Source organism: Rhinopithecus bieti, unplaced genomic scaffold (genome assembly GCF_001698545.2).
Source record: "Rhinopithecus bieti isolate Rb0 unplaced genomic scaffold, ASM169854v2 scaffold_21219, whole genome shotgun sequence".
Classification (NCBI taxonomy): Eukaryota; Metazoa; Chordata; class Mammalia; order Primates; family Cercopithecidae; genus Rhinopithecus; species Rhinopithecus bieti.
In genome coordinates, this window is record NW_016810186.1 from 655308 (window position 1) to 682220 (window position 26913).

Here is a 26913-nt window from a genome sequence, read left to right on the forward strand (position 1 = left end):
GTTATACCTGATATAAATGACGAATTGATGGGTGCTGATGAGTTGATGGGTACAGCACACCAACATGGCACAAGTATACATATGTAACAAACCTGCATGTTATGCACATGTACCCTAGAACTTTAAGTATAATAATAAAAAAAAATGAAACTTAAAAAAGAAAAATAAAACCGAAAAAATTCTTGTTAGTTGTGGTTCTCAAAGCAGCAGGTGAGGCACAAATGTCCAAATTTTGGGGTTTAAGAAGAATGAGGTTTTGATATTCTTCATTTTCTTTCAAAAGGAACTTCAACTTTAAAAGGCTGAGAAACACTTGTTTTGAGTTATAAAGCCTCGCATGGCCTGAACGCTGTGCAAAAAGCCAGATTAAAATTGAGTGCATTCACCTTTAAACTGACATCTGACACTGGAAATAGTTAGAAATGAAGCTAGGACTAGGGGGAGAAAAAGAAAGATTAGGATAAGCATTTATTTGCATTACCTTTTCACCCTGCCTGCTTCTGGGAATTGCTGCTTTGGATCATGTAGTTTAAATAGGAGTTGCCAGCTTTCTACCTTGCCTCCTTGGCAGTAATGATTGATCCAGAAATTGGCCTGCAACCCCAGCAGACTCATAGAATCGTTTCTTCAGATTTTAAACACTAGAACCAAGCAGAGAGGTAAGGCAATTTTTCTTCTCTGTTGGTAGAAGTAGAGAGAGGTAAGTGTAGGGCAGCTATTATTTCTGGCACTCACAAGGAAGTCCATCACACTAAGAGAAGTAGAGACAAGAGGCAGCAGCCATCTTGGGGGTATCTGAGTTTCTGGTTTCGAATCATTCCTGGCCTTCCCATGGTTTGATGGCCTGAGCAAGAAATTTGCCTTTTCTCCTAAGCAAGTTCAACTTGCTCAAACACTTGCAACCAAGGAGAGTCTGTAGATGAAATCAATAGCAGAGAACATCTTGCAAAGCTTGCTTTCTCAATGAAGCTTTGAGGGAAAAAAAAAAAAAACTGAACTGGAGAAAGATAAGTTACACGTGACAGACATGGAAAAGCACTAGTCAGATCTTTCAAGAGACAGCTCACTGCCCAGCTGGAAAGAATGTGGTTGTCTAACAGCCTCCAGCTGTGAGCAACCTCATGGTCTCCCTCCACTTTCAAAGGCACACTATTTTAAGGGCAGCCACCAATCAATGACTAAGCAAGTCACCTTGTAAAAGAACTAGACATTTCCACCCAATGCAGGATGCCTATAGTGGGCAATTTTCCCTCCAAATTCTCCCATTTGGCTGGCAGATGCTTTGCCAGTTTGGGAACACACTCTAGACTCTCCTCCATACACAATCCCATTCCTTCCTTTTTTTTCCCAAAGATGTTATTCCTTAATAAAGCTTTCTTATTTCTCAGTGTCCATTTTGGAAAATTGGTGTTTAATGGCCTTTCCCCAGCAAATTTAAAATAATTCAACCAAAACCATAAACATTTTCATAGCCATCTTGTCTAGAATAGGCAGAAAGAAAGGATCCTGTCTAGTAGCCATGAGCAGGTAGAGATGACAAATATCTCCTCTTTTCCCCTTTAGCCCACATATCTTCCCATCATTACATGGGCCACATGGCAATGGTGTAGGCAAATCAAAACCACAGATTAGGAAAGTTTTCCTGGTCCATCTGATATACCTGTGATATCTGTGGACTTGCCTCCGACTGCCTGCCCTCCTCTCCTGCCATAGCCCCTTCATTTGCCTCACCTCCTGCATCATCTGTGGAGCAGGAGATTAATTAGTGAAACATTAGTTTGAATGCTGCAGACCTTGCACACTTCTCAGCCTTTTTTTTTCTTTTGCATGTTTTCCATTATATCTAACCTTGAAGCTTCCAAAGATGTGACAAGTAGCTGGAAATGATTCTGAACCCGATTCTTCATTTTGTTTTCTACTGGTATACTCGAAAAAAATTAGAATGGGAAGAAATTCCAGCTTGTTCACACCTTGACTTAGGTAGTTACTGGCAGGATGACTTACCTTCAATCCAATAGAATTGCTAGCAGAGCTTAATATTTCCCCAGCCTGATTCACACTGAGCACATTAACCTAATATGCAAGAATCAAAATTTTAAGCTCCACTTGTTTATCTGAAGTTTCACAGATACCTTTTCTTTAGCTTCACTCAAACTCAAAGATATAATTGTTTTTTAAAAAATATACAATCATTGTGTAAATAGTCTCCAAAGATGAACACCAACCATTTCTGAGTCCTTTTGCTCTCCCTCCAACCTGGGATGACCCTGGGAGTGCTTTGATCCAATACAATATGGGGAAAATGATATCTGGGATTACTTCAGAGGTCAGGCCTTAAGAGTACTGGCAGCTTCTGCTTCCTTTCCAGGAACCCAGCTGCTCTTCTGTCTAGCCACATGGAGGAGACAGCAGCACCACTGGCAGCCATGTGAACAAGCCGGTTCAGTCATTCCAGCCCAATTGAGTCCCTCAGAGAGCTGCAACCCCTGCCAATACCGCAAGGAGCAGAACTTCCCAGCTGAGGCTAATAAAGCTATGAACTCAAGAGAGATAATGTAATGGTTGTTTGGGGATGCTTTGTTACACAGCAATACATAAGCAATAGTTTTCAAATATTCCTACTCAAGAAGTAATATAAAGGTATGGAAAATGGACTCTCTTACACCCTGCTGGTGGGAGTATAAGTTCATACAGTTAATTTGAAATTTGTATGTCCTATAACTCAGAAATTCCACTTCTCAGTATCTATTCCAAAAAGTCACCCACACATTGCCAAGGAACAGGTACAAATATACTTAGTTCAGTTTATTTGAGAAACAGAGAGAGGGGAAGAATATTTATCAATACGCATGGCAATACTATATGTTTGCAATTGCCTATATATCTAAGTGCATAGAAAGTCTGATGGAATTAATTATATATTTAAGATAGGATAGTCTATGCTGTGATAATGAGCAACTCTAAGGTTTCAACAGCTTACCACGATAAAAGGTTTTGCTTTTTTATCCTCACAAAACCCGTGATATGGATTGGGTGACTTACTGTAGTCTCATTTTTGAGACTTTTACATAATTTTCACTATTTGTCACCATTAGACAATACTGTACTGCACATACACATGAGAAGCTAAACATCTCTTTACACATGTGTATCACTTTAAAGTTTTCAAACACTTTACACATGTATTTCTGTTTAAGCTACATAAAAATCCCATGTGCTAAACAAGCTAGCATATGACAGGATTACTCAACAACTGAAATAAGATATCTCCAATGTGGTTCTCCTCCAAATGGGTACTTAGAGATCTGGGTTGCCACCATCGTGCATGTATTTACACAATCTGGTATGTATGGCCTTCAGGGTCTCTGCACCAGGGGGAGGGAGGGATGGAAGGGGGACATTGGCTTCTAAATGCCACAGTCTAGAACTAGTAATGTGTCATTGTTGCTCACAGTTCCTTGGCTAGTACTAGTCATATGGCCCAAAACTTACTGCAGTCTCATTTTTGAGACACTTACATAATTTCTATTATTTGTCACCATTACAGAAATACTGTAGCGCATGTACACACAAGAAGCTAAACATCTCTTTACACATGTGTATCACCTTGAAGTTTTCAAACACTTTCACATTTATTATTTCAGCTTAAGCTACATAAAAATCCCATGTGCTAAACAAGCTAGGTATGATTCTCCTTCACTTTACAAACAGGGAAATTGAGGCCCAAAGAATCTTAACTAAGGTTTCTTGGCTCTAAAAGAGCAGAGACTTAAAATGAACTCTGTGATGTTCTGAGTCCAGTTCTCTTTTCCTTAGGGATATGCCAACAGCTTTCTACCTTATACATTATCATTTAAGATGGCCTCAGTATGCGTGAATGAAAGGAACTTAGCCAGAGAATAGATAAGGATTTTAATGACAAGAAAGAAATTGCTGTTCCAGGAATCTGGATCAGAGTGATTTTGAAAAATGTTTCCATGTCTGTCTCCCTAACTAGAGTTTGACTTTCTAAATGAGATTAGGTCACATTTGCCTCTATAATCCCATTTTCTGGCACAGGGCCTGACCCATGTTGAGCACTAGATAAATATTCATTAAAAGGATGGATGGATGGATGGATGGATGGATGGATGGATGGATGGATGGATAGATGGATGGAAGGAAGGAAGGAAGGAAGGAAGGAAGGAAGGAAGGAAGGAAGGAAGGAAGGATGGAAGGATGGATGGATGGAAGGATGGATGGAAGGATGGATGGATGGATGGATGGATGGACGGGTGGACAGGTGGATGGGTGGATGGAAGGATGGATGGATGGATGGATGGATGGATGGATGGATGGATGGACAGATGGACGGGTGGATGGATGGAAGGATGGATGGATGGATGGATGGATGGATGGATGGATGGATGGATGGAAGGATGGATGGATGGGTGGACGGATGGATGGGTGGATGGATGGGTGGATGGATGGATAGATGGGTATGCTTTCTATATTCTCTATCATAAAGTCATAGCATTTTAGACCTTGAATAAATCTAGAACCTTGCTACTCAAATGTGGTCCTTGAAGCAGAAGTATCAACATCACTGGGAACTTGTTAGAAATGAAGAATCTCAGAGCCTACTCCAGACCTACTAAGTCAGAATCTCCATTTTAACAAAATCTGAAGATGAATCATAAGCATTTTAAAGTTTAAGTAAACTCACATGCACTGGTCTTGAATTAACTCTTCTTATTGCATATATAGGAAAGTTCCGTAGATCATTGACAATCTCCAAGATGCCTCAAGCATTGGATGGAAGCCAAGCTGGAAGCAGTTTCACCCCTCTGCCCTCATTAATCTCGTGCTTCCTTGCATCGTAGCCTGTTTTCAACATAGAAGAAATGCACAATAAGTGGAGTTTGCTTAAGTTCAATGCATTTAGTGTCTGTGCAGGGCGGGTGGGGGAGGTAGTCTTTAATGATAAAATTAACACATCATACTTGTAACACAGGAGAGTTAGTGGCAAACAGGAAGTAGCCCCTCAGTGTTACAGGTGAATCTTGCTTTCCTCACCTGTGATAGAATTCCCTTTGATCCTCTGAGACATCCTTACCAAGGATGGTCATGGTTCTCATCTTTACCACCATTACATTCAGGGCAGAGCATGCCAAGAACAGTTCAGGAGTATACAGGAGGAAAAAAAAAACACTAACACTGACTCAGATATTTTCACAAAGATGACCTCCATTAATCCTTATACTACCCAATGAAGCAGGTATAACAAGCATTTCACAGAAAGAGGAAACTAAACTCAAAGAAGGTGAGCAACTTGTCCTAGTCACTCTGTAAATGCAGAATCTTCTGTCACAAAGTCTAAGATTATCTGATATCAACTCTCCTAGACGGACTCTGATGAAAAATATTCAGTATAAACAATAATATCCATTTCCCCAGATTAGGATGATGCAATGAGGGCAGAGGTCCACTGGGCCGCTTTGAAAAAACTGGCAGAATTGCTCAATTATTAGTCTCCCGGCCACACTCCAGTCAAACTCAGACACAGGGCCCTGAAAGATTGCTCTAAACTCTTCAGACTGCAGATAGCTCTTCCTCTGCTGTGGAGATATGGTTGTTCTCCATACCATCAACACAGATGATTATACATAACAAGCATCATCACTTGCCCAGCATTATCAGCGCATGTGGGGAAGTTGCCAGGAAGCCAGGAGCCTTGAAACTGCATCTAAATCTGACAAAATTTTTCAAACGTTGGATCCCCCAAATTTCTGTTCCTTGATACACAAAGCTGGAAGATGATTTCAAGTGAGAACACATTGAAATCAAGGAATTTTAGGCCTCCAAGTAGAAATGTCTCATGATTTGATAAGAAACATGATTTGAAAAGCAATCACTGTTCAAATCAGAGGCTAAAAGTAATCGATTTTCAAAAGTTTCTCAAATCAGGGAACTGAGGACCAAAGATGTAAAAGGTCCCAACCAAGGCTATGTGGCTGGCAAGATGGCAGGGAAGCATTAGAACCTTGGTCCAGTTCATACTTTTCCCATTTTGTGAGATGATCTTTACCATGTTTATATCCACTTAATAGCCCTCTCCTCTTTTCTTTCAATGCTATTGCCCTTAGTGATCTCTTCTAGTACCATGGCTATGAAAATACTTAAATGCTACAAACTTCAAATTCATATTTCTGATTCTGATACCATTCTGATCATCAAAAGTATGTACAGATAACTTGACCTCTTCACCTGGATGTCTAACAGACATCTCAAACTTAATTTGCCCAAAACAGAACTCCATCCACCTCCCCTAACCAAACTTGTTCTACCCTTAGTCCTCTTTACTTAGATAAATAAACCGCCCTCCACTTGGTTGCTCAATTCAAAAATCTAAGAGTCATGTTTAATCCTCTTTTCCCTTCACTCCTCACATCCAATCTATTAGCATGCCTCATTGGCCATAACTCTGAAAGGTGTCCCCAGTCAACCCACTTCCATCGTCACCACTGCTCTCATCCCCTCTCACTTGGAGTTCTCCTAATCAGCCTCCTTGCTTCCCCTCCTGTTCACCTCCCACCCACTTGCTAACACTCAGAATGGTCTTTGAAAGCATGCATCATCAGGTCATGTCACTACCCACTTCAAACCCTCCAAAGGCTTCCTGGTGTACTTAGAATCAATCCAAATGCTGAATCGTGGCCTTTAAGGCCCCATTGATCCAGTTCTTGACTACCTGGTTGACATCACTGCCTATCACTCTTCCTCTCACTGTCTCCACTTCAAACAAATAGATCTCTATTCCAGACCAGATCTTTGCTCTTGCTGTTCTCTTAGCTCCGATGACCTTTCTCCAGATCTCTTTATGTACATTCCCTCCAATCAGATATACCTTTGCACATGCAGAACCCTCAGGAAGGCCTCTCTGACCATACAGTCTTAAGTTCTCCTCCATCTCCTGCTCATTCTCTAGCACATCATTCTGCTTTGTTCACTTTATAGCAGTTAGCAGTATATTTGTTCACTTGTTTATTGTCTCTCTCTCCAGCACCATGTCTTCTCCCCAAAATGCTGGCTCATTTAGGTCATGGATGTCTCTCCATTATTGAGAAAAGAGGTTCACAAACTCTTTCTATAAAGGGCTTTGCAGGTCATATAGTCTCTGCTGCAACTACTCACTTCTGCCATTGTAGCATAAAAGCAGCCAAATGATATGTAAGCACATGAGCATGGCTGTGTTCCCATAAAACTTGAATGAGCTACATTTGGCCCATGGGCCATCGTTTTCTAGCCTCTTATCTACAAAAGTATTTGTCATGTAAATATTTCTGTCAAAAAACTATTTACTACCCAGTGAAGCAGGTATTACATGCATTTCACAGAAAGAGGATACTAAACTCAAAGAAGGTGAGCAACTTATCCCAGTCACTCTGTAAATGCAGAATCTTCTGTCACAAAGTCTAAGATGATCTGATATATTTTAGTAAGTATGTATCAAATGCATAAATGAATGAAAGATCTAAAAAAAAAACTGGGAGAAAACACTAAAACAGGAAAATAAATACTTAGTAGGATGGTTCTTGTATACATCTGGCAACAGCTTATTATTAACAGAGGCTCATTGTCTCTTATGTACTTAACACTATAACTTAATATTTCTATTCCTCTGAGACTTACCAAAAAACTAAGAGTATGTTTTGTAATAAGATCGGATTGTTCAGTTGGACTCAAAGGTCTTGGGAGATCCTTATGAACCCTACTGAAGGACCCCTTCTCTGTTTAGACCAGACAAGGCCTGAATGTAGCAAGAATAGTGTGTCCCATCAGTCAGCTGATGATAATAATGACCCACGGTTTCTAAAAGATTTTTAGGGAATTACCCACCAATGTTTTCATCTGATTCTGCTACTCCTCCCCCCACCATGAACTGTATTCTTAACCCTTTTCCACATCAATTTCCCTCATATTTTATAAAGGATAAAAATTATTATTAAACACTATAATTTATCATGGGACTGCACCTGCCCAAGACAGGATTACTCAACAACTGAAAAAAGATACAAACACAACTGGAGACTTGAATTTGAGGTAAAGCACTTTCTGGTTTTAAAATGGGATTTCCAAAGTCCTGGATAGGGAGGAGGCTAAGATTTACCCCTGGGAGGGTACTACCCATCTTCGCCCTTTTAAGAATAACAAAGTGTACAGGCTCTTGAGATCACCCTCAGTCATAGTCCAGGATAACAAAGAGATGAGTTACTGCTGCCCGAAGAATGATTTCAGTCTCTTCAACTCCACTGAAAGAAGAATTCAGAATTCATTCTCTGTAGAAACAATGGTGTACTTGGCGCCTAGATTTTATTAAAATAGTGTTGAGATGCTGAACTTTAGGGACATCAAATGTTGAGAAGGCATTTCTGGGCATTTCACCATCACTCCCAAGAAAACTCATTTCACGTAGAAGGGGATTTTGAGGAATAAGCAAATGACCTCCAAATAAAAACCCTCAGGGCACAATGTATTCAGAGAGGGGAGGAGGACACATTCAGATCCTCTAAGTGAGAAAGAAAGCAAAATGGGAATAAAGTGAGAAGAATCATTCCCTAATCATTTGGTGGTTCGTTTTTTGTTTTAGTTTTGTTTTGTTTTCTGTCCCCTCTGAGCCATGGAAAGATACTAGAGTTTAACCAAAAAATTTATTAAACTAAAGAAAGCAACTTATTTATAATCCTAAAAGAAAGCAACTTTCCCTCCCTGTTCTTTTTGATTTCTTATTCCTGAAAGAATGGGATAACGAATCAGGAGATGAGCAAAATGTATCTTTTCAAAGCTCCAGTCTTCCAAAAGTCTCTAAACTCAAATGAAACCTTTTAAAGTAGTTTTGTAAAAGCTCCAGGTGTGCCTTTTCCAGAAAGCTGCTGATGAGCACCATCTACTGGGCATTACCCAAACTCTGTCATACATTGAACAATGAAATTTAGGAATTGCACAATGACCTCCTGGCAAATGAAAGAAAACAACTGGGAACGCAGGCAGCCTCTTGAATTCATCTGGAAATCTTGTCTTGGTCTTTGGCATAGGTACTAAGATAGAGTTAGAGATTCCATTTCCAGGGGAAAAAAATGCAAAATGGGCCCCTCAGGAAACAAAGGTCCCCAGAACATCTGTATAAGAGGCTTAGGGCAGGAATCTAATTGGGGAGGGTATGCTGTCCAAGCCTCCCTCCCGCCTCCTTTCCTCGCCTTCAGGTAGATGGAAAGAAAGGTTCAGTCATCTGAGAGAATATCAGATTGTCCTTGAAAAATTTTCTTCTCCATTGACAAAGAAAAGGCATGAATGAATATTCAGTCTGATTAGATCTTCCACTTGACAATGACTGTCATTACCTGGCTAACAAAATAATATACATTCGAGATGTGAAAACACAATGGCTGATGTTTCAAATTCTTAATACATTATAACCTGGTTGAATTGAGTGGCTAACAATGCCACAATCCTATGAGGTAAACAAAACGTTCATCTCTGGATTTCCTCACCTCAGAGCTAAGCATCTCCTGCCCATGCGGTACTGAAGATTTTGCACTATCACTTCTGTTTTTCTCATAAATTCTTTATGAGGCTATTAGTCTCTAGGGTGCTCTTCTGAAATCAGAAGGAAATTTGGCTCACACACACACACAAAAGTTGCCATATAAAGGCAACTGCAAAATACAGTGGGAGGTTGGTGGAGGACGGAGTTTCACAGAGAATGGGACAGCAACATGATGGAAAGAATATGAACTTGAATTTCAGTTCTACCACTTACTAGAAAGATGCCTTTGAACAAGTCTCAATTTCTGAATCGTCATTTGTAGTTCTGTAAAATGGGATCACATTATCTCACAAAGTTGTTATAATTAAAATGAGATCTTCTTTTCTAAGTCACCTGACATATATTAAGTGTGAAATCCTTTTTCCTTCTCATTTTCTTTTTTATAAGGCTCTTGTAAATAGTAGACGTAAGAGTTCTTCCCAGGATGTCTCATCAGCATTCAGAGAGTTACCATTGCTGTTCATTCCAGGAAGGTCTGCAGTGTATTATTGCAGAGTCAGCTCATGAAGTATGCATGAACTCTCTCCAAACTGGTGTTTTTACCCAAGAAACAAACCACTTCACTGTAGGTGCCTGTGAATCAAAAGGGAATGTTTCTGTAGTACTTTTGCATGTGCTAAATCTATACATCTGCATTTTTCAAGGGAAATTGCTGAAAAGATATTAAGAGAAAAACTTCCCTATACAGATGTCAGAAATCCCCAAATGCCACCCTAACAAAATCAATATTTTATGAAATTGACAAAAGTTTAAGAAGAGAGTTTTGTTTCTCCCACAGCTTTCCTTTCCTTGATTCATGAATTGCAGCTTCAAAGAACTTCAACCAGCAAATACAAAAAATTGTTGTTGTCACATTGATTGGTGGATGGTTAGATAAAGCAAATAATCTTAGCTTTTAGTATCAACATGTTGAAATTTCAATAGCAGTGAAATACTGTCCATTGTTCATTCACTTATTGATTCATAAAATACTTATTGAATGCCTAACTTGGGCCAGGCAGTGTTCCAGGTCCTGGGAATAAAACAATGAATACACAGGCAAATCATTCCTGCATTAATGGAGTTTAACAGTCTAGTGAGGGAAGAGATAATAAACATGTAAACAAAAAAATGATATAATTTCATGGAATAAATACTATGAGAAAATAAAACAAGATAATGCAGTTCCCTGGAAGTCAGCACTCAGACATTCTGAAACAATATTGCTTGAGCAGAAATCTGAAGGACAAAATAGAGCCATGAAAAAATTAGAAGACAGAGCGGTCAGCCAATTGGAATAGCAAATGCCAAGGCCAAAAGGCAGAAGCAGGTAAGCATATTTAGGGGCAAAAAGAAAGCTACTATACCTGGGCAATAAGGTCAGAGAGGTTGTGGGCTGTGTTCTCAAACCTGATTGTGAATAAAAATCACCTGGGGATCTTGTTAAAATGCAGAATCTGATGGGGGTGGGATGCTGAGACTCTACATTTCTAAAAAGCTACCAGGTGATGCTGACACTGCTAGTTCATAGAGCTCACTTTGAGTATCAAGGACATAGGGCTTTACACACCCTGGGAAAATGAATTTCCTGCCAATTGCAATAGAAGGCCACACTTATCTGATGCCTTTACACCTAGAAAACCCTTCTCGGTTATACAAAGGTCCCATTACCCTTTGGCATTTCCACATACCCACTACAAAACTAAGTACTTGGTAAATGAACCATAAATGCCTGCATTCAATGATAAAGCTAATGATCCAGACCCTGATTTGTAGTTTGCCTAGTATTAGAAAGAGTAACAAAAATAATGCTGTAATGGGGTGAAGCAAGAAATGGCAAGTGAATGGAAAGACTTTAGATGGGCTTTGAATCATATTTCTGGGTTCAAATTTTACATTACCATCTACAAGATTTTAGTCAAATTGCTCAACTTCTCTGAGCCTTGATTTTCTCATTTAAAAATAGAAATTATATCCACTGCATCAGGGAGATGTGAAAATCACATGCAATAGTAAAGTGGAAGTTTCTCGCAATAGTAGATGCTCAATAAATGTTTATTCTCTTTTTCTCTTCTTTCCAAGGTCTACCTGACTGTCAACACCATGACATTTGTATCAAATAGCATCATGAATCTGTGAATTTTGTAGAGCACAACCAATTTCCAAATTAGGAATTCAGGGCCCACATCCATACGAAGCAACTGATTGTTCCTATAACACTTGCTTATTGCTGCTTTAAAGAAAACCTAGATTCTAGCTGCTGTTCTAAACTAACTTGCCGGACAATCTGTGGTAAGTCCCTTGTCCATCTATGGGCCTTAGTTCATCTGTTAAATGAAAGAGTTGGAGTAGATGGTCCTACCCAACCTTCGCATCTTCTGACTGTGATTACCTTGGTGAGAGTTCTGACAGTGGACTTGTCTTCCAGAAAACATAGCAGGAGCCTTGTAGCTGAGATATTTGGGTGAAAGATTCAAATTCATGAAGAAGACAGGATGAAACCCTTGCATATCAACCTTGGCCAACAAATATCCTCATTTCCTTCTCTCCAATCGCATTATTCCAGGAACTAGAGTGCCAGAAATATTATCTCATTCTCACTGGATCTTCAATATTTTAAAAGCAACTGACATCACAGGAAAACTCAAGAATAAGACTTAATGGAATCAAATGTGCACTTCTCTGTTATTTTACTTTGTCACATAATAATGTTATAACCCTTTATTTTGAAAAATATCTTTGAGATGAAAACAAATCTATAAAAGTGCTAGTATTTTTAAAACTTGAAAAATTTTAAGCAGGATGTTCAAGGCTTTATATCTGTTCTGGTCTTCAACCACCTACTCCTCCAATCCTCCCTCACCCCAGTTTGGGGTTTTAAAGTTTTTTATTCATTTGCCTGCTTGGTTTCTATTATTGTTTTTGTAATTAAATAAAATAAAAATTAAAACAACCCCAACAGCAAATATCTTCAGATGCTAGAGGATTACAACTCCTGAGAGGCTTAGGTTGAAAAATGAACTAATGCATCTTGTCTAAAGGTATATGTTTGAGATAAATGGCTTTCCAATGAATACTTAGAAATAAGCAGAGAGTATTTCTTAAAAGGTCAGGTGCTGCATCTCAACAGAATGTTTTTCCACCTCTTTCAGAGGAGACTACTTACTTTCAGATATATCAACAAAAGTTCTCCTTCCCTTAGACCTAGCCAAAGTGAAGAATCTCTTTATAGCTTTGTTTACTCTCTGCCTTGTAGAGTTTTGCTGTTCACCTTCTTTATCCTGATGCTTTGAAGGCTTGAAGTATTGAATAAATGGAGCAAAGATCTAAGAACCAAGTAATGGAGACACACAGTTCAGTTTCAGAGAGCTCACGGCAGCCACAGAACACACGATGATTAAGAGATTAAATTACGTGTACCAAAGGTAGACACTAAATCCTCCAAATTATATGTGTCTCCCAGATCCTTGGGTCTACAGAGCTGGCAAAGGAGCAGGTGCTGCTTACCCAAAACATTGGCTCCTTTAGCATCATCTGTGCTCTTTCCCGGCCAAGGGCACCTATAATTACCTCCCATAAGCTGAACCCTCAACCCTGCCTTGCTCCACACATACTGACTGCTGAAAATTGTATTGGCAATTAATTTGTCAGGAAAATGCTAGGGGATGTGAACACTGGTAATTTTATACCATAGATATTCAAATTAAACCTCGAGCCTGCGTATTTTCAGTGTCAAATTGTAGCATAGTTGCAGAAAAAGAGAGAAACACAAACTTCCTCCTGCTATCTCCTGACTAGAGGTGAAAAAGAATGTTCCACGTGGATGTGATAACCTTGGCTCCATTTCTAGGCTTCACTTGGGAACATTAACAACAAAACACACTAATTATGGGTGATACCTTTTGTACTCTTTGAGTGAAAGGAGATGGGGTGGGTGGTTCTGTATCATTCCTCAAGTGACAAGAATCATTTTAATGACCAGTAGTTTCAGATACCAATAACTTGTAGAAGCCCACTCCAGTTCTGCACCTGATTTTCCTAAGATTACTGTAGTTTATAGACCCTTAGTCAATTGACAGCCATGAAAATAACATAGGACAAAAGACCACCGGCATAACACCAAACAGAAAGTTCCCCAAACTATCTCATGTACACAAGGAAAGCCTCTGGAACATTGGAGGTGATCAAAGTGAGGAACCTAAAGCTTCAGATTCTCCTGGGACTATTGTTTTAAAAACTCATTTTGTTAATTATTTTGAAAGAAGAAAACAAACATTGATAGCCTACTTCAGGTGAGAAATTATGCATACATTACATCATTTAATCTTCATATCACACTCATTAGGACCCAGGTGCAGTGGGTCATGCCTATACTCAAAATGATTTGGCAGGCTAAGGCAAGAGGACTACTTGAGGCCAGGAGTTTGAGACCAGCCTGGGCAACATAGCAAGACCCTCATCTGTAAAAAAAAAAAAATATATATATATATACACACACACACAGACATATATATATATGAACTTAGCTGGGCATGGTGGTACATGCCTGTACTCCCAGCAACTCAGCAGGCTGAGACGGGAGGATTGCTTGAGCACAGGAGTTGGAGATAGAAGTAAACTATGATCAGGCCCTTCCCCTCGAGCCTGGTGACACAGTAAGATCATATATATATACACACATATATACATATATACACACACACACATTTATACATATATATACACATATATACATACACACACACACACATTATATGAAGATGCCTGCTAGCTGCTCCCACAGAGAAGAAACAAACGTGAGTAAACACTGGCTCTTCAGGTGGATATTCTAAGAGATCACACTGCGATTCACCAAAGAAGCATGGGACCCACAGAGAACAAAGAAGAACAAAGTGAATGATGAGAGCCGCTGGGGATCCACACTGTCCCCACAAGCCCTTTGCAATCCTGGGCACAGGAGAATTCCCCTGACCCATCTAGGCCTCCAGACCAACATTAAGAACCATCTGGAGTCCATGCAGAGACATCTCTGGGGCCCACATGGAGCCCCACAAGCACTGGATTCTGGAGCAGTCTGACACCAGCTGTCAATGTGCTGCCAATAAGGGAAGACAGGCAAGACAGGCTCTTTTGCAAGCCCGTAGGATAGCTGCTACAGCCACAGTACTGAGGAGCAGACCAACTGCAGACCCCACCTCTGCTGCTCCTCACCAGGCGGGGACCACCAGCTGAGTCTCCCAGCACAGCAGCCCCTGCCTGAATACTGCAGAAAGTTGCAGCTCTCGGGTCCTGTGGGATGGAACTCCAAGAAATATAACTGAAAAACTCTCTGCCCCCACCCCTGTTGCCCTCAGGTTGAGGTGGAAACAAAGAGATTGAATGATTTCACACATCTCCAACAAGGATACCACTGCCCAGATATGAAGAACTGGGCAGACTGCACACCCCACAACTCCCCGCCTCTGCTTGCCACCTTCTGGTACCCAGTACAAGCACCCTGCCTCCACACGAGCATTTCAGCTGCAGCCCAGAGTCCTGAAATCCCTACCCCCACAGGCCTATGCTCTCCCCTCAGGTTCTTACCACCCAAGTATTCTGCCTGCCCCTGCCTGAGAGTTCATCCAGTGACCCAGGGACCAGTCTGCCCCTCTCCATCGCAGTCAGCACCAGAACCCTCGGCTAGCCTGATCTGGCTCCAGACCCTTCAGGACTCATACATACTGTTCAGCAGACCATCTAGGGGCCTGAAAACTGAGGAACTACCTACCTTATTCAAATTCTGCTGGCACCTAACCACTTCTCACACAAGCCCAAAGGCGTAGCCCCCGCCTTTACACAAAGCAGCAGTGCTGTCAAATCAGAGAACAGCCCTGCCATAAAGCTATTTGTATCAGGCTGAGTGATGAAGTTGCCCCAAACCACTTTAATGGAAAGTCACAAAAGNATTTTAAGCAGGATGTTCAAGGCTTTATATCTGTTCTGGTCTTCAACCACCTACTCCTCCAATCCTCCCTCACCCCAGTTTGGGGTTTTAAAGTTTTTTATTCATTTGCCTGCTTGGTTTCTATTATTGTTTTGTAATTAAATAAAATAAAATTAAAACAACCCCAACAGCAAATATCTTCAGATGCTAGAGGATTACAACTCCTGAGAGGCTTAGGTTGAAAATGAACTAATGCATCTTGTCTAAAGGTATATGTTTGAGATAAATGGCTTTCCAATGAATACTTAGAAATAAGCAGAGAGTATTTCTTAAAAGGTCAGGTGCTGCATCTCAACAGAATGTTTTCCACCTCTTTCAGAGGAGACTACTTACTTTCAGATATATCAACAAAAGTTCTCCTTCCCTTAGACCTAGCCAAAGTGAAGAATCTCTTTATAGCTTTGTTTACTCTCTGCCTTGTAGAGTTTTGCTGTTCACCTTCTTTATCCTGATGCTTTGAAGGCTTGAAGTATTGAATAAATGGAGCAAAGATCTAAGAACCAAGTAATGGAGACACACAGTTCAGTTTCAGAGAGCTCACGGCAGCCACAGAACACACGATGATTAAGAGATTAAATTACGTGTACCAAAGGTAGACACTAAATCCTCCAAATTATATGTGTCTCCCAGATCCTTGGGTCTACAGAGCTGGCAAAGGAGCAGGTGCTGCTTACCCAAAACATTGGCTCCTTTAGCATCATCTGTGCTCTTTCCCGGCCAAGGGCACCTATAATTACCTCCCATAAGCTGAACCCTCAACCCTGCCTTGCTCCACACATACTGACTGCTGAAAATTGTATTGGCAATTAATTTGTCAGGAAAATGCTAGGGGATGTGAACACTGGTAATTTTATACCATAGATATTCAAATTAAACCTCGAGCCTGCGTATTTTCAGTGTCAAATTGTAGCATAGTTGCAGAAAAGAGAGAAACACAAACTTCCTCCTGCTATCTCCTGACTAGAGGTGAAAAGAATGTTCCACGTGGATGTGATAACCTTGGCTCCATTTCTAGGCTTCACTTGGGAACATTAACAACAAAACACACTAATTATGGGTGATACCTTTTGTACTCTTTGAGTGAAAGGAGATGGGGTGGGTGGTTCTGTATCATTCCTCAAGTGACAAGAATCATTTTAATGACCAGTAGTTTCAGATACCAATAACTTGTAGAAGCCCACTCCAGTTCTGCACCTGATTTTCCTAAGATTACTGTAGTTTATAGACCCTTAGTCAATTGACAGCCATGAAAATAACATAGGACAAAAGACCACCGGCATAACACCAAACAGAAAGTTCCCCAAACTATCTCATGTACACAAGGAAAGCCTCTGGAACATTGGAGGTGATCAAAGTGAGGAACCTAAAGCTTCAGATTCTCCTGGGACTATTGTTTTAAAACTCATTTTGTTAATTATTTTGAAAGAAGAAAACAAACATTGATAGCCTACTTCAGGTGAGAAATTATGCATACATTACATCATTTAATCTTCATATCACACTCATTAGGACCCAGGTGCAGTGGGTCATGCCTATACTCAAAATGATTTGGCAGGCTAAGGCAAGAGGACTACTTGAGGCCAGGAGTTTGAGACCAGCCTGGGCAACATAGCAAGACCCTCATCTGTAAAAAAAAAAAAATATATATATATATACACACACACACAGACATATATATATATGAACTTAGCTGGGCATGGTGGTACATGCCTGTACTCCCAGCAACTCAGCAGGCTGAGACGGGAGGATTGCTTGAGCACAGGAGTTGGAGATAGAAGTAAACTATGATCAGGCCCTTCCCCTCGAGCCTGGTGACACAGTAAGATCATATATATATACACACATATATACATATATACACACACACACATTTATACATATATATACACATATATACATACACACACACACACATTATATGAAGATGCCTGCTAGCTGCTCCCACAGAGAAGAAACAAACGTGAGTAAACACTGGCTCTTCAGGTGGATATTCTAAGAGATCACACTGCGATTCACCAAAGAAGCATGGGACCCACAGAGAACAAAGAAGAACAAAGTGAATGATGAGAGCCGCTGGGGATCCACACTGTCCCCACAAGCCCTTTGCAATCCTGGGCACAGGAGAATTCCCCTGACCCATCTAGGCCTCCAGACCAACATTAAGAACCATCTGGAGTCCATGCAGAGACATCTCTGGGGCCCACATGGAGCCCCACAAGCACTGGATTCTGGAGCAGTCTGACACCAGCTGTCAATGTGCTGCCAATAAGGGAAGACAGGCAAGACAGGCTCTTTTGCAAGCCCGTAGGATAGCTGCTACAGCCACAGTACTGAGGAGCAGACCAACTGCAGACCCCACCTCTGCTGCTCCTCACCAGGCGGGGACCACCAGCTGAGTCTCCCAGCACAGCAGCCCCTGCCTGAATACTGCAGAAAGTTGCAGCTCTCGGGTCCTGTGGGATGGAACTCCAAGAAATATAACTGAAAACTCTCTGCCCCACCCCTGTTGCCCTCAGGTTGAGGTGGAAACAAAGAGATTGAATGATTTCACACATCTCCAACAAGGATACCACTGCCCAGATATGAAGAACTGGGCAGACTGCACACCCCACAACTCCCCGCCTCTGCTTGCCACCTTCTGGTACCCAGTACAAGCACCCTGCCTCCACACGAGCATTTCAGCTGCAGCCCAGAGTCCTGAAATCCCTACCCCACAGGCCTATGCTCTCCCCTCAGGTTCTTACCACCCAAGTATTCTGCCTGCCCCTGCCTGAGAGTTCATCCAGTGACCCAGGGACCAGTCTGCCCCTCTCCATCGCAGTCAGCACCAGAACCCTCGGCTAGCCTGATCTGGCTCCAGACCCTTCAGGACTCATACATACTGTTCAGCAGACCATCTAGGGGCCTGAAAACTGAGGAACTACCTACCTTATTCAAATTCTGCTGGCACCTAACCACTTCTCACACAAGCCCAAAGGCGTAGCCCCGCCTTTACACAAAGCAGCAGTGCTGTCAAATCAGAGAACAGCCCTGCCATAAAGCTATTTGTATCAGGCTGAGTGATGAAGTTGCCCCAAACCACTTTAATGGAAAGTCACAAAAGAGGCATTTTCTGAGGCTCTCAGCCACATTGGTCTAGACACAGACTACGGTGTGCATCTGAATGAGGAGTCATCAGCCCTGGAACAGGGGCATAATAGGAAAATAGACCATGTTCCTACCTATCAAAGATGAGGAGTCCGTGCAGACCCCTCCCCAACCCCTTGCCCCATCCCAGAGATCTCAGTGCTTTTCACCAAGAGCTCCTCCCAGCCACCCTTGACAGGGCTGGTGCCTACACTCACCATAGGGGTATTCGTGGGCAAGTCAAAGGCTCCAACTCTGTCTAGCTGTGTCTCTCCACCTCCACAGAATAAGAAGCACAGGGCACCAAGCACTCTACTGTCCAGTCCATCACCTAAAACAACAGAGAGCACTTCACAGTAGACAAAGACCATGTACATACCCATCTGTTTGTGCAGCAACTGGCTCATACCTGTCAGCACCATCTACTGGTCTGTAAGTTGAATCACACAGCCCAATGTAAAACCTGCCCACAAAAGTGCATAGGGTTATAGAAGCAAAGCCAAAAGACGTTACCCAACATACTCTACAGACACATCCTCTAGGGAAGGAGAGAAATGGAAAAATATATAGGGAAAGAAAAAAATCCTACCAGCATGAAAATAAATACAAAAATTAGTAGCACCAGACTCTCCAGATGAGAAGGAACCAGTGTAAGAATTCTGGCACCATGAAAAATCTGAACATTGTGACGCCACCAAAGAATCACATTAGCTGTTCAGCAATGATCCTTGACCAAAATGGAAATTCAGAAATAATAAACAATTCAAACCATGGAGCAAGGATGCTCAACAAGAGCCAAGACAAAGTTGAAAATCAACACAAAGAAACTTCTAAAGAAATCCAGAAAATGAAGAAAAAGATAAACATCTTAAAAAGAAATCAGAGCTTCTGGAATCACTTAAGGAATTTTAAAATCTAACTGAAAGCTTTATCAATAGACTAGGTCAAGCAGAAGGAAGACTGTCAGAGCTTGAAGACTATTCTTTTGAACTAATCCAGTCACACAAAAATAAAGAAAAAAAATTAAAAAGAGTAGTCTTCAGACACCACCACAAGCAAGGAAGGTGCTGTGTAATCAGTAAGGAGCAGAGGCATTTGGAACTGCTAAAATGCCAGATTACCTTGGTGAGAATCAGCGGAAGACCAAAGAAGATGAGAAGAATGACAAGCCCATCCAAGTTCTGGATGAGGCGGATATTGCCTTGCTGAAAACTTATGGTCAGACCGCTTACTCTAGGTAGATCAAGCAAGTTGAAGATGGCATTCAGCAACTTCTCAAGAAAATTAATGAGCTCGCTGGTATTAAAGAATCTGACACTGGCCTGGCCCCACCAGCACTCTGGAATTTGGCTGCAGATAAGCAGACACTCCAGAGTAAACAGCCTTTACAGGTTGCCAGGTGTACAAAGATAATCAATGCTGATTCAGAGGACCCAAAATACACTGTCAGTGTAAAGCAGTGTGCCAAGTTTGTGGTGGACTTTAGTGATCAGGTGGCACCCACTGACATTGAAGAAAGGATAAGAGTAGGTGTGGACAGAAATAAGTATCAAATTCACATTCCATTGCCTCTAGCCTCAGATTGACCCAACAGTTATCATGATGCACGTGGAGGAAAAATCTGATGTCACATACAGTGATGTTTGGTGACGTAAGGAACAGATGGAAATTCGCGGACGAAGTAGTCAAACCCCATTTACTTGCATCCAGAGAGGTTGGTGAATCTGGCATTGAGGCCGTCCCACAGGGCATGCTGCTCTCGTTAATCACCCGAGTACATGAGAGACACTCTGTGTGTGACACGTTGCTAATCGGACTCGATGCGCTGCTGTCAATTCCGGAGTTATCGGTGGATCTGGAGCTTGTATCAGAAAGATAGTCGTGAGGGGGCTCAAAGGTTCATGAGCTGCTTTGAAATGGGACGACCAAAAAAAAAAAAAAAAAAAAAAGCGCTGGGCCTTATCTTCTTGATGGAATTGATGGCTGTTGGAGGGGCGTCGGTGGATGTTGATGCTAGAGGTGGCACATGAAGTGCACGAGACAATGTTGGGACAACTGTCAATCAGCTTGATTGGTGGTTGCATCTGCTAGGCAATATTAAAGGTGCTGATGGCACTGACGACCTGATATTTTGGATCCCACAGTGATGAGGTCAGGGAGATTAGATAGAAAAATTGAATTTAACTTGCCCGATCTAGAGGGTCGGACCCACATCTTTAAGATTCACGCTCATTCAATGAGTATTGAAAGATATATCAGACTTGAATTGTTAGCATGACTGTGTCCAAATGGCACTGGTGCTGAGAATGAAGCATCTGCACAGAAGCTGGTATGCTTGCCATCAGAGCATGGCGAAAAATTGCCACTGAGAAGGATTTCTTGGAAGCTGTAAATAAGGTCATTAAGTCTTATGCCAAATTCAGTGCTACTCCTCGCTACATGACATACAACTGAACCTTGAAGGCTTTCAATTTAAAACTTTTAATTGGAATCCTAACCTTATATAGACTTGTTAATAACCACTTCACAAAAAAAAAAAAAAAAAAAGGTTTCAAAATTGAAAAAAAAGAACAGTCTTCAAGAAGTATGGGAATATGTAATGGGATTATGCACATCTATGAATTATTGGCAGTCCTGAGAGAGGAGAAAACATAAACAACCTAGAAAACATATTTGAGGGAATAATTCAAGAAAATTCCCTAATGTTGCTACAGAGGTAGACATCCAGACACAAGAAATCAAGACAGCACCTGCAAGATACTATACAAAACTAACATCACATTTCTCAAAGAGCTGAAAACAGAGCTACCACTTGAACCATGATCTATATACCCAAAGGAATATGGATTGTTATACCAAAAAAATACACGCACTTGTATGCTCATTGCCACACTATTTACAATAGCAAAATCATGGAATCAACACAGGTGTCCATCAATGGTGGACTGGATAAAGAAAATGTGGTACATATACACCATGGAATACTATGCAGCTATAAAAAAGAACAAAATCATGTTCTTGACAGCAACAGGGATGCAGTTGGAAGCTATCATCCTAAGCAAATTAATGCAAGAGCAGAAAACCAAATACTGCATGTTCTCACTTATAAGTGGAAGCTTAACATTGGGTACACATGGGAATGATAGACACTTAGGACTACTGGAAGGGGGATGGAGGTAGTAGGGGCAAGGCCTGAAAAAATACCTACTGGGTACTATGCTCACTACCTGGGTGACAAGATAAATTGTACTCCAAATCTCAGCATTACACTACATGCTCATGAAATAAACCTGCACATGTACCCTCTGAATCTGAAATAAAAGTATATCTAATATATAGTGTCATCATTTTTTTACAGAAACTGAGGTTTATGGATTAAGTAACTATATGACTCAGCCAGTATCCATTATTTGTATAATTCAAACTCAAGTCTTCTGGGCTTCTCCCTATTCCAAAAAAATCAAATTTCTGTCAAGAACCCCTTAGGGTAGAGAGGAGGACACACGGAATGGGTTAGCACATGAAACTCTTTCATGAGGTCTTCTAATCTACTACATGTTGATTAAATACATGATATATTTTAAACATATATACACCAAGACCTTGGAATGTTCATAAGTGCTGTTGGGACTAATGAAATCTAGATGCATGTAAGTTTTACTGAACTCACAGCATCTTATTATTCCATATGTTTTTCCATCAGGGGATACCAAAAGTATAATATTATCACATAGATAGATGAATATTTTTGCCATTAGGGGTCATTCTCAAGAACTACCACTGTTTGCCATACAGCTTCCTGAATCTACTCTTTAACATGTAATGCGAGCTGAGTACCACAGAATTAAATTTTTGTACCATGTGGATCACTTACATGACAGATGAAAGCCATGATACTTGAGTTTAGGCTCAAGAGAGAAATACTTCACCTGAGCATGGCGACCATTTCGCAAATTATGACCTAAGAAATATGAGGGATTTGATTTTAAAAATCATATTCTTAGATATCACCTCAGACCTATTAAGTCAAACTCTCTGGAGATGGGGCCCACAGAATCGTATTTTTTAAACTCCCTAGGAAATTCTGTTACCCGTAAAGTCTGAGACTCACCAGCGAAAATGGATACCATGAATAAGTACTGACTATATAATACTGCATTTAAATAAGATTCAAAGGATTAGCATAAAAGTACATAGGATATAAGGCCTTGAACGTAGTGGTTCTTGTCCCTGAAGAAAAGAAACTATGAACTGCTAACATGTTATTAGCCAAGCGGGATTTTTTTTCCCTATACTGAGATGTGAGGATGCTCTTCCAGACCAAATTTAAGATTTTTTTTTATAAATTCTCTCTCTCCTACTTAATATAGCATAGCACAAACATCATTCATTAATATTGATATAGCCTCTGTCCTTATTGTTACTGTTTGGTGCATTTCATTTCATTTGTTTTCACATTCAGACATTCATTCCTTGATATACATTGAAAATTGGATATGAGAGTTTATCCTGGTGAGTCTGTGAAGACAACTGTTGTCATGAAAAACGAATTGTCCTTAGAAGCTGATAAGAAAATGGAAACCTCAATGTGATGAACAGAAAGATTCTGAGTCCACACCTAAGCCTAGACCAAGAGAATAGAGTAGTGGAATTGATAATGGGCAAAGTGGCAGCGAAGTGCCAGGCACTTGCTATTCTTCCTCTTAGAAGTTCAATATTTGCAGTGGAAATGTGTTCCAGGTTACATAGAACTCAAAGTCAGAATTCCGGAAATTTCTCCTTCATATCTGACATTAATGTAAGAGAAACAGGATCCAAAAATGACAAATTTCCAAAGCTACATAACTACTTGACAATGCATACCAATGCTAGAACTATTTCACACCCATAAAATGTCTCACAATGTGACAAGTTTCCTTTAACTTTAGTCATATCTGTTACATAGCTTCTAGAAAGAAAGTTGAGAAAATTCCACTATGCCAAATCGGCAGGCAGTTCTCCTGAGCAGTATGTCATGATGCCGTACCCCTGTATCAAGCTGACCCACAAACCATCAAAAAATAATCCGTAATAGTCCAACCCCAAAGGAACCAAACCAGATAATGACTGATTTTGCTCTCTTAAGCAGAAATGCATTTCCAGAAAAGGTGGGGAGAAGGGGAGATTATCTGGGATAAAGTCAGCCCTGTGAAACAGGACAGACGGAGTCAATGCCACACTTTGTGATGTGCTTTCTTCCCTGGAACCTACTGAGTCGAGGGCTGGAGTATAGGCCTACAGGAGGGTTGTTATAGATTCTCCTTCCCAAATGCACTTTGAAATGCATCTTCATCAAGCTGATAATTAAAGAACTGCATTTCTCCTGATAGACACATAGACATACTCACAGCTTTATAGATCTCTCACATCTCTAAGAGTTAGATACCATTCCACTACTCTAGACAACTGGAACTAAAAGGCAAATTAGCATCATAAGCATTTCAGCACCTTCCTTCTCTTAGAACCACTAGATAGTGCCCTTTCATTTCTCTGCTCTTTCCTTTTAATGGTTTTAAATGGATTTCTTAAAATACAAATCCTGTACAGAATGTTCCTCCAATCTGTAGAGATAAACACCATTGGTGCCCATAAAGAAATTGATGCTCCATACAAGCAGCTTAATCAGAATCATCCTAGAGTGTAGGCATTGCCTACAAATGACTGCAGAAAGAAAAGGAATGAAAGCAGAGTACAAGGACTGAGGCAAGCTGGGGGTGGTCCCTGCAGCCGTATCCTGTGATGCTTGGCAACAGGAAATGAGACTAAATAAATGCATCTCATTCCCCAAATATGAGGCTTTTCCAATTTACTACATCTTCTCTATACCTGGCCAGGTATGATTAACTACAAGGATAAGGGTTGAGAGGAAAGGAGCAAGAAGCTGCAACTAAATCCTTCTGCTAGGTTTACAGGCGGGCTCCACTGGCAGCACAGATGCTAGCTTATTTGGGGACCTCCTGCGAACTAGAAAAAGGTAACCCTTGCTCAAAACACTTTACTGCCATCTGCTGGAATGTTGTCAAAATAACTATTCATATCTAGAGTCACCACAAGAAAATGTCATCCCCTGGAGGAGTGCCCTGTCACTGTACAACCCAAACAATTGTAAATTGAGGTTGCCTGGGAGGAAATCTAGTCTGGCAGGTGGAACAGGAAATCCCAAGACTGTAAAAGAATGGTTTTGGGCCAGTCTATATCAGGAGAACACAACAGGTAAATCAAGGTAAGGCATAAGCCATGATGAAGCACTCCAGGGGGAGCCTAGGCTCAGGAAGCCAGTGGAGTCATTGCCTCTGCAGTGAGGCTGATCATAAAACCAGTTGCTGATGGAGGCAGAAGAAACTCAACAAGTCCAAGACAGGCCATAGCACCAGCCAGACTGAGGGAGTAGGGCAGACTCCAGTGCACAGAATCAGACATAGATCTTCAGACAATGAACATAATTGCAAGGGAAATAAGTAATTGCAACACAGGCTATATAAGCACCCCACCATAGAAGTTAGCACAGAGGGTTGTAGAAGCACGTAACAGGTACACTTAACCCCATCTTGGAGTACCTGAAAAGCGTTCCAGAAGAAGCAATAACTAAGGTAAAACCTAGATAGAACACAGTTCCCGCCCTCAAGGAGTTTAGAGAATAGGTCTGACCTATCTCATACAGTAGCCAGTAGCCACATGTAGCTATTGAGCCCTTGAAATGTGGCCGGTGCAATGGAGGAACTACAATTTTAATTGTATTTAATTTTCATTTTAAAACTGAAGCAATGCAAAATATTTTTTCCATTAAATACAACTTTTTTGTTTGGTAGGATTACATTTCACTCTAACCATTGCATTGGATAAGATATTACTGTTGTATTGTAATGTACATGTATTTTTCTCCTTTTAGAAATTACATATGTCACTCTCACTATATTTCTATTAGATAGCACTGCTTTGGACCAAAGAGATAGTCATACAATCTGAAAAGTAAAGCATTCATTATAATGCTGGGATAGAAGTAGGCTCACCTACTACTCACTGTTATCTGGAAATATTAAACAAAATGCTCAGAAGATCCTAGATGGCAGAGAAAAGAACACATACTAAAAGCAAAAGAATATAAGCTGAATTTATGAATAAATGGGTGGCACATACTTAAGCCGAGAATAAAAGCAATATATTTTAGAGGAGCACCTCATAATCTGGACAGAGACTGGTCCTTACCCTGGGGTAGGGTCTGTAGCTGTTACAGATGTGGAAATATAATGTTCACTTATATTACATCAGTGAGTGTGCATTAGGCTACAAATAACAAGAAGTCTAATAGCCAGTAGCTTCAACTTTAGAAGATATCCATGGTTTACTGTTTAAAAACCCAGAGGTAAAAAAAAATCTATGGGTGGTTCAGAAGCTGAAATGTGTCTTCAAAAATTCAACAACTGCTATCCTTTTCTCCACCTTCCTAAGGATTTAGTGTTTTATCATAGACTTGTCACTTGAAGGTTCCAAGGCAAGAAGCAGTAGGGGTGGGAACAGCCAAGTTAGAGAATCTTTCCTTTAGCACATTGACGTTCCAGTTCTATCCCTAACTTCCAAGGAAACAGAGATGGCAATTATCTGGCAAGGGAGAGCCAGAAAGCCATAATATGTTTACACAAGTCCTAAGTGTTCCATTGAAACTGGACTTATTGCTGCCAGGAATTATACTGGGGTCCTATTAGCAAGAACTAAAGGAAGGTAATGCATAATGTCTGCCACATTCACTAATTGTTTCATAATATTTAAATGTCCTATATTCTGATTCTTAGCAGGTAATTGGCTAAAAGACACTCTCTTAAATGAGGAAACATAAATTTTTTATAATCATATATGATGGAGGAGAGCTATGAAAGCTCTAGCCAAATCAAAGCTATAATAATCCAATGGCAACTTGCCTATGATTCTCTTATTCTCATTTAGGAAAAGCTGTGTCATCTCAGTCCATTATCTCCACTAAGAAGTACAAGTATGGGATTCACAATGACTGAACTGAAAACTTGTTTTACTGGAAAAAAATGAATTGTTTTAGTATCCTTATAAAGGGATGAGAAAACTGTAAATTGCTCAGCATTACTGAGTCAAGAACAAGTTATTTTTCAAATTTCTCCAAGTAACAAGGGTTGTAAATTGAACCCTGTACTCAGTGATTTTAAGACACATTTCTTTTTTTTTTTTTTTT

The 26913-nt window shown here is 40.6% G+C and overlaps 1 protein-coding gene and 1 pseudogene across 1 annotated transcript in view; one reads left to right on the forward strand and one right to left on the reverse strand.

Moving 5' to 3' along the window:
* The window catches only part of CPNE4 (copine 4), a 659177-nt gene extending 639871 nt beyond the window's left edge, over positions 1–19306 (reverse strand). The window contains exons 1-4 of the mRNA XM_017891576.1: positions 19264–19306; positions 18893–19005; positions 4706–4863; positions 482–641 (exon numbers count right to left, since the gene is read on the reverse strand). The gene's annotated coding sequence lies outside the window, so the exon portion shown is untranslated. The remainder of the gene's footprint in view (positions 1–481; positions 642–4705; positions 4864–18892; positions 19006–19263) is intronic.
* A 441-nt stretch (positions 19307–19747) lies between these two features.
* Positions 19748–20329, forward strand: LOC108541858 (26S protease regulatory subunit 7 pseudogene; annotated as a pseudogene).
* The last annotated feature ends 6584 nt before the right edge of the window (positions 20330–26913 follow it).